This window comes from Triticum dicoccoides, chromosome 3A (genome assembly GCF_002162155.2).
Source record: "Triticum dicoccoides isolate Atlit2015 ecotype Zavitan chromosome 3A, WEW_v2.0, whole genome shotgun sequence".
Classification (NCBI taxonomy): Eukaryota; Viridiplantae; Streptophyta; class Magnoliopsida; order Poales; family Poaceae; genus Triticum; species Triticum dicoccoides.
Genome location: NC_041384.1, coordinates 672,101,588 through 672,109,820, shown reverse-complemented (window position 1 = coordinate 672,109,820; position 8,233 = coordinate 672,101,588).

The following is an 8,233-nucleotide window of genomic DNA, read 5'->3' as shown; positions in this document are numbered from 1 at the left end:
CGTGTTCCCTGCCTCCTGTTACCATCCGGCCTAGACGCACAGTTCGGGACCCCCTACCCGAGATCCGCCGGTTTTGACACCGACACTCCTCCTTTCCCTTGGGTTCATAGTCTTCTTCTTCTTATTCTTCTTCTTCTTCCGTGGTCCAACCATAATGCTCCACATCCCCATAGACCTTTGGGTCTGCAAGGTAATCAGCCACATAGCTTTCTCCTTCCGAATCCTGGGACGATATGTTGCTCTGTCTGCAACAGGACGACTCAAAACAAAGACAAGAGATTTTTGCGTGATACGGGAGTCAAAACCCCCGGGAGGTTATATAATGAATTTTTACCGACCAAAATACGTGCCCTGTAAGAAAACGGAGTCCGGAGAGCACACGAGGTGCCCACGAGGTAGGGGGGCGCGCCCAAGGGGATAGGGCGCACCCTCCACCCTCATGGAGCCCTCGTGTCCTTTCCAGACTGTTGCTTATTTTTCTATTTTTCTAAATATTCCAAAACGGAGAACTATTGCCTTAAAAACTGTTTTGGAGTCGGTTTACTTACCGTACCACATACCTATTCCTTTTCGGAGTCTGAAACATTCCGAAAAGTGTCCCTTATGTATTCCTCTGGGGTTATGGTTTCAATAACATTGGTTTCAACATTTATGGGATTACCTGAGATATAATGTTTGATTCTTTGACCATTTACCACCTTCGGATTTGTGCCTTCGAAGTTGTTGATTTTTATAGCACCGGAACGGTAGACCTCCTCGATAACGTAGGGACCTTCCCATTTAGAGAGAAGTTTTCCTGCAAAAAATCTTAAACGAGAGTTGTATAGCAATACATAATCACCTACATTAAACTCACGCTTTTGTATCCTTTTGTCATGCCATCTTTTAACTTTTTCTTTAAACAACTTGGCATTTTCGTAGGCTTGGGTTCTCCATTCATCAAGTGAGCTAATATCAAATAACCTCTTTTCACCGGCAAGTTTAAAATCATAATTAAGTTCTTTAATAGCCCAATAAGCCTTGTGTTCTAGTTTGAGAGGCAAGTGACATGCTTTTCCATAGACCATTTTATACGGAGACATACCCATAGGATTTTTATATGCAGTTCTATAGGCCCATAATGCATCATCTAGTTTCTTGGACCAATTCTTTCTGGATCTATTAATAGTCTTTTGCAAAATTAATTTGAGTTCTCTATTGCTCAATTCTACTTGACCACTAGACTGAGTATGATAAGGAGATGCAATTCTATGATTAACATCATATTTAGCAAGCATTTTACGGAAAGCACCATGAATAAAATGTGAACCACCATCAGTCATTAAATATCTAGGGACTCCAAACCTTGGAAAGATAACTTCTTTAAGCATTTTAATAGAAGTGTTATGATCAGCACTACTAGTTGGAATAGCTTCTACCCACTTAGTAATGTAATCAACAACAACTAAAATATGTGTATAACCATTAGAGGAAGGAAAAGGTCCCATATAGTCAAAGCCCCAAACATCAAATGGTTCAATAACAAGTGAATAATTCATAGGCATTTCTTGACGTCTACTAATATTACCAATTCTTTGACATTCATCATAAGATAAGACAAACTTACGGGCATCCTTGAAGAGAGTAGGCCAATAAAAACCAGATTGTAGTACCTTATGTGCAGTTCTATCTCCAGCATGGTGCCCTCCATAAGCTTCAGAGTGACACTTGCGTAGGATCTGTTCCTATTCATGCTCAGGTACACAACGTCTAATAACACCATCTACTCCTTCTTTATAAAGATGTGGGTCATCCCAAAAGTAATGCCTCAAATCATAGAAGAACTTTTTCTTTTGCTGGTATGTGAAACTAGGTGGTATAAACTTAGCAACAATGTAATTAGTATAATCAGCATACCATGGAGCAGTATGAGAAGCATTTATGGCATTTAATTGCTCATCAGGAAAGCTATCATCAATAGGTAGTGGGTCATCAAGCACATTTTCTAACCTAGACAAGTTGTCTGCAATGGGGTTCTCAGCTCCTTTTCTATCAACAATATGTAAATCAAATTCTTGTAGCAAGAGAACCCATCTAATAAGTCTAGGTTTAGCATCTTTCTTTTCCATAAGATATTTAATGGCAGCATGATCAGTGTGAATAGTTACTTTAGAATCAACAATGTAAGGCCTAAACTTATCACAAGCAAATACAACTGCTAAGAATTCCTTTTCAGTAGTAGCATAATTTCTTTGAGCATTGTCTAGAGTTCTTCTAGAATATTGAATAACATTTAGTTTCTTATCAACTCTTTTTCCTAGAACAACACCTACATCATAATCACTAGCATCACACATAATTTCAAAGGGTAAATTCCAATCAGGTGGCTGAACAATGGGTGCAGAGATCAATGCTTTCTTAAGTATTTCAAATGCTTCTACACAATCATCATCAAAGACAAATGGTATATCTTTTTGTAATAAATTAGTCAGAGGCCGAGAGATTTTTGAGAAGTCCTTAATGAACCTCCTATAAAATCCGGCATGGCCAAGAAAACTTCTTATACCTTTGATGTCCTTAGGACATGGCATCTTCTCAATAGCATCAACTTTGGCTTTATCAACTTCAATACCTCTTTCAGAAACTTTATGCCCCAAGACAATACCTTCATTAACCATAAAGTGGCACTTTTCCCAATTCAAGACAATATTAGTTTCTTCACATATCTGCAAAACTCGATCAAGGTTGCTCAAGCAATCATCAAAAGAAGATCCATAGACATAAAAGTTGTCCATGAAAACCTCACAAATCTTTTCACAAATGTCAGAGAATATAGCCATCATGCATCTTTGAAAGGTAGCAGGTGCATTACATAGACCAAAAGGCATACATCTATAAGCAAAAGTACCAAAAGGGCATGTAAAAGTAGTCTTTGATTGATCTTTGGCTGACACAGGTATTTGAGAGAAACCAGAATAACCATCTAGAAAGCAAAAATGTGTATGTTTGGATAATCTTTCTAGCATTTGATCGATAAAAGGTAAGGGGTAATGATCCTTTTTAGTAGCCTTATTTAATTTGGGGAAATCAATTACCATCCTATAACCAGTAATAATTCTTTGAGGAATCAATTCATCTTTGTCATTAGGAACAACAGTAATACCTCCCTTCTTAGGGACACAATGGACAGGGCTTACCCACTGACTATCAGCAACGAGGTAAATTATACCTGCCTCAAGGAGCTTTAGTATCTCCTTTCTTACCACTTCTTTCATTTTAGGATTCAGTCGGCGTTGATGATCATGAACTGGTTTAGCATCTTCTTCCAAATTAATTTTTGACATAGAGTGGGACTAATGCCCTTAAGATCATCAAGAGTATACCCAATAGCAGCACGGTGCTTCTTCAGAATTTTCAATAATCTCTCTTCTTCATGTTCTGACAGGTTAGCACTAATAATAATAGGATATATCTTTTTCTCATCAAGATACGCATATTTAAGAGTATCCGGTAACGGTTTAAGCTCAAACACGGGATCACCCTTGGGTGGAGGAGGATCCCCTAGGATTTCAACAGGTAAATTGTGTTTCAGAATAGGTTCCTGTTTAAAGAATACTTCATCTAATTCTCTTCTTTCATTCATAAACATATCATTTTCATGGTCTAACAAATATTGTTCTAAAGGGTCACTAGGAGGTACGACAATAGAAGCAAGACCAATAATTTCATATTTACTGGGTAATTATTCTTCACGGTGTTGTCTACTAAATTTAGAAAAATTAAATTCATGAGTCATATCATCTAAACCGAGAGTAACAACATCTCTTTTGCAATCTATGCTAGCATTAATAGTGTTTAAGAAGGGTCTACCAAATATAATGGGACAGAAGCTATATTGTGGGTAACCAAGAACAAGAAAATCAGCAGGATATTTAGTTTTCTCACACAAGACTTCAACATCTCTAACAATTCCCATTGGTGAAATAGTATCTCTATTAGCAAGTTTAATTGTGACATCAATATCTTCTAACTCAATAGGTGCAATGTCATGCATAATTTCTTTGTATAAGTCAATAGGTATTGGACTAGCACTAGCACCCATATCACATAAGCCATGATAACAATGATATCCTATTTTAACAGAAACAACGGGCATACCTAACAAAGGTCTAGGTTTATCTGTATCACGGGGTTTAGCAATTCTAGCAGTTTCATCACAGAAATAAATAACATGCCCAGCTATATTATCAGACAAGAGATCTTTAACAATAGCAATATTAGGTTCAACTTTAACTTGCTCAGGAGGTGTATATGTTTTAATATTGCTTTTACGAACCATAGTTGAAGCTTTAGCATGATCCTTGATCCTAACAGGGAAAGGCGGTTTCTCAACATAAGAAGTAGGAACAATAGGATCATTATAAGTAATAGTCTTTTCTTCAACTTTAATAGGTGCAGCTACTTTTACTTCTATGGGAGGATGATATTTAAACCACTTCTCCTTGGGGAGATCAACATAAGCGGCAAAAGATTCACAGAAAGAATCTACTATCTCAGAGTTAAGTCCATATTTAGTGCTAAATTTACGAAAAATATCGGTATCCATAAAAGATTTAACACAATCAAATCTAGGTGTCATACCTGACTCCTTACCATTGTCGAGGTCCCAATCTTCGGAGTTGCGTTTAATTCTTTCCAACAAATCCCATTTGAATTCAATAGTCTTCATCATAAAAGAGCCAGCACAAGAAGTATCAAGCATGGTGCGATTGTTATCAGAAAGCCGAGCATAAAATTTTTGAATAATCATTTCTCTTGAGAGCTCATGATTGGGGCATGAATATAACATTGATTTAAGCCTCCCCCAAGCTTGAGCGATGCTTTCTCCTTCACGAGGCCAAAAATTATATATATAATTGCGATCACGATAAACAAGATGCATAGGATAAAACTTTTGATGAAATTCCAATTTCAATCATTTGTAATTCCAAGACTCCATATCATCACATAGCCTGTACCATGTCGATGCATCTCCCCTCAAAGATAATGGGAAGACCTTCTTCTTAACAACATCTCCGGGTACACCTGCAAGCTTAAATAATCCACAAACTTCATCCACATATATTAGATGCTCATCAGGATGTTTTGTTCCATCTCCCAAAAAAGGATTAGCTAGCAGTTTTTCTACCATACCCAAAGGAATTTCAAAGCAAGCATTTTCATTTTCAGTAGGTTCATTAGGTTGAGGAGCAACTCTTTGCTCTACTGGTCGGGGTGAAGATACCCCGAACAAGCCCCTCAGAGGATTACTTTCCATAGTAACAAGTGACAGTAAATTTCAGCACACTATATAAATTTTTCCTTACCAAATTCCACCTACCAAAGGCGGTTCACTCCACGGCAACGGCGCCAGAAGAGAGTCTTGATGACCCACAAGTATAGGGGATCTATCGTAGTCCTTTCGATAAGTAAGAATGACGAACCCAACGAGGAGCAAAAGGAAATGATAAGCGGTTTCCAGCAAGGTATTCTCTGCAAGTACTGAAATAAGTGGTAACAGATAGTTTTGTGATAAGATAATTTGTAACGAGCAACAAGTAACAAAAGTAAATAAGGTGCAGCAAGGTGGCCCAATCCTTTTGTAGCAAAGGACAAGCCTGGACAAACTCTTATATGAGGTAAAGCGCTCCCGAGGACACATGGGAATATCGTCAAGCTAGTTTTCATCATGCTCATATGATTCGCGTTCGATACTTTGATAATTTGGTACGTGGGTGGACCGGTGCTTGGGTGCTGCCCTTACTTGGACAAGCATCCCACTTATGATTAACCTCTATTGCAAGCATCCGCAAATACAACAGAAGTATTAAGGTAAACCTAACCATAGCATGAAACATAGGGATCCAAATTAGCCCCTTACGAAGCAACGCATAAACTAGGGTTTAAGCTTCTGTCACTCTAGCAACCCATCATCTACTTATTACTTCAATGCCTTCCTCTAGGCCCAAATAATGGTGAAGTGTCATGTAGTCGACATTCACATAACACCACTAGAGGAGAGACAACATACATCTCATCAAAATATCGAAGGAATACCAAATTCACATGACTACTAATAGCACGACTTCTCCCATGTCCTCAGGAACAAAAGTAACTACTCACAAAGCATAAACATGTTCATAATCAGAGGGGTATTACTACGCATATAGGATCTAAACATATGATCTTCCACCAATTAAACCAACTAGCATCAACTACAAGGAGTAATTAACACTACTAGAAACCTACTAGCACCAATCCCGGACTCGGAGACAAGAATTGGACACAAGAGATGAACTAGGGTTTTGAGAGGAGATGGTGCTGATGAAGATGTTGATGGAGATTGCCCTCTCCCGATGAGAGGAGCGTTGGTGATGACGATGGCGATGATTTCCCCCTCCCGGAGAGAAGTTTCCCCGGCAGAAAAGCTCCGCCGGAGCCCTAGATTGATTCCTCCAAGGTTCTGCCTCGTGGCGGCGGAGTTTCATCCGAGATGTTGGCTTATGATTTTTTTCCCATTGAAAGACTCCATATAGCAGAAGATGGCCACTGGAGGGCCACCAGGGGGCCCACGAGGTAGGGGCGCACCCAGGGGGTAGGGCGTGCCCCCACCCTTGTGGGCAGGGTGTGGCCCCCCTGGTGAAGTTCTTGCTCTCAGCATTTTTATATATTTGGAAAACATCTTCCGTGAAGTTTCAGGACTTTCGGAGCTGTGCAGAATAGGTCTCTAATATTTGCTCCTTTTCCAGCCTAGAATCCCAGCTGCCGGCATTCTCCCTCTTTATGTAAACCTTTTAAAATAAGAGAGAGTAGGCATAAGTATTGTGACATAATGTGTAATAACAGCCCATAATGCAATAAATATCGATATAAAAGCATGATGCAAAATGGATGTATCAAGAATCACTACACATAATCTGTGATTTTACTCTGGATATCGATCCTTAATTCGACCACCCATGCCCACATTAAGGCTCGGGGGCTATTGGGCGTTGCGCTCATTATTTACAAATATTAAAGGGGCACATCGATCCCCTGATCTGGTGTTTCCACCTGACCAGTGTCTCGGGGGCTACTGCATTGCCTATTCAATGCAGAAAATTCAAAGGGCTCAGTGTTTGACTTGATCGAACTATGGGAAAGTGCGTCTTCGGACAATAATAAGTACCATCTGGACCTATCTGTCATCAAGCTAATATATCACGGTGACTTCTCACGACCCTCTCTCGGGGGCCCGTTCGCCGATCACTATTATCTCTAATATATTACACTGCATTTTTTATTCCTATGTATGCTGCCAAGCTAGGAGTTGATCCTCAGGCCGATTTCGCGCATCGACCTGAGTCTCAGGGGCTACTGGGAACATCGGTTTTATGCTTGCCTTCAGGTGCATCTCGGGTTTTAGACTGATACACACCTTGAGGGCTACTGGATATACATCGGCAGAGAATAAACTGCACCAGTTAAAAATATTCACAAAAAATCAACCCGCGATCGGGGTGGTGCACCACCTTGGAAGCAGTCCAGCATAAAGCTCGGGGGCTAGCGGCTAGATCCATAGAGGGCATTTCCGGCATTAAGCTCGGCTAAACTCCTTCAAATTTTTTGGACCAAGGTGATCTATGATATCTTGGATATAGTCCGGCGTTGGAGCTTGGACACAGTCTGGCGCTGGAGCTCGGATACATTTCGGCGTTGGAGCTCGGAAGCAGTCCGGCATTGGTGCTCGGCTGCAAAAGATACCTCGAATGCAGTCCGGCGTTAGAGCTCGGACGCCAGAGGACACTGCCTCCTGGGAACAACTTCAAACCCGAGGTGTGGCATAAAAATAACAAGGCATTGATAAAGGCCGGAAACTTAAAGGGGCTCCTCGGATACCCGAGGTGTAAACTCGTCAAATGTATTTCGGTGATCCTCAGGATCGAAGATGAGGAGATTTGTTGAACTAGTTTTCAAGACCGACAACCGAAGATGAAGAACAGTTCGGAAGAATCGAGGAGCGTCCCTAACTTGAAGACCGGTTCAGGGGGCTACTGACGGTGTCCTGGACTAGGGGGTACTCACTATGTTATCTCCCGATCCGTTAGATTGGGCCGAGGACCCCCGTGGCCGTATACTCATGGGCCAATTCGGACAGCTACCGCATACATGGAAGATTCCACAAGACTTAGTGATCAAGACAAGGACTCCTCCCCACCGGCATATTCGGCTAAGA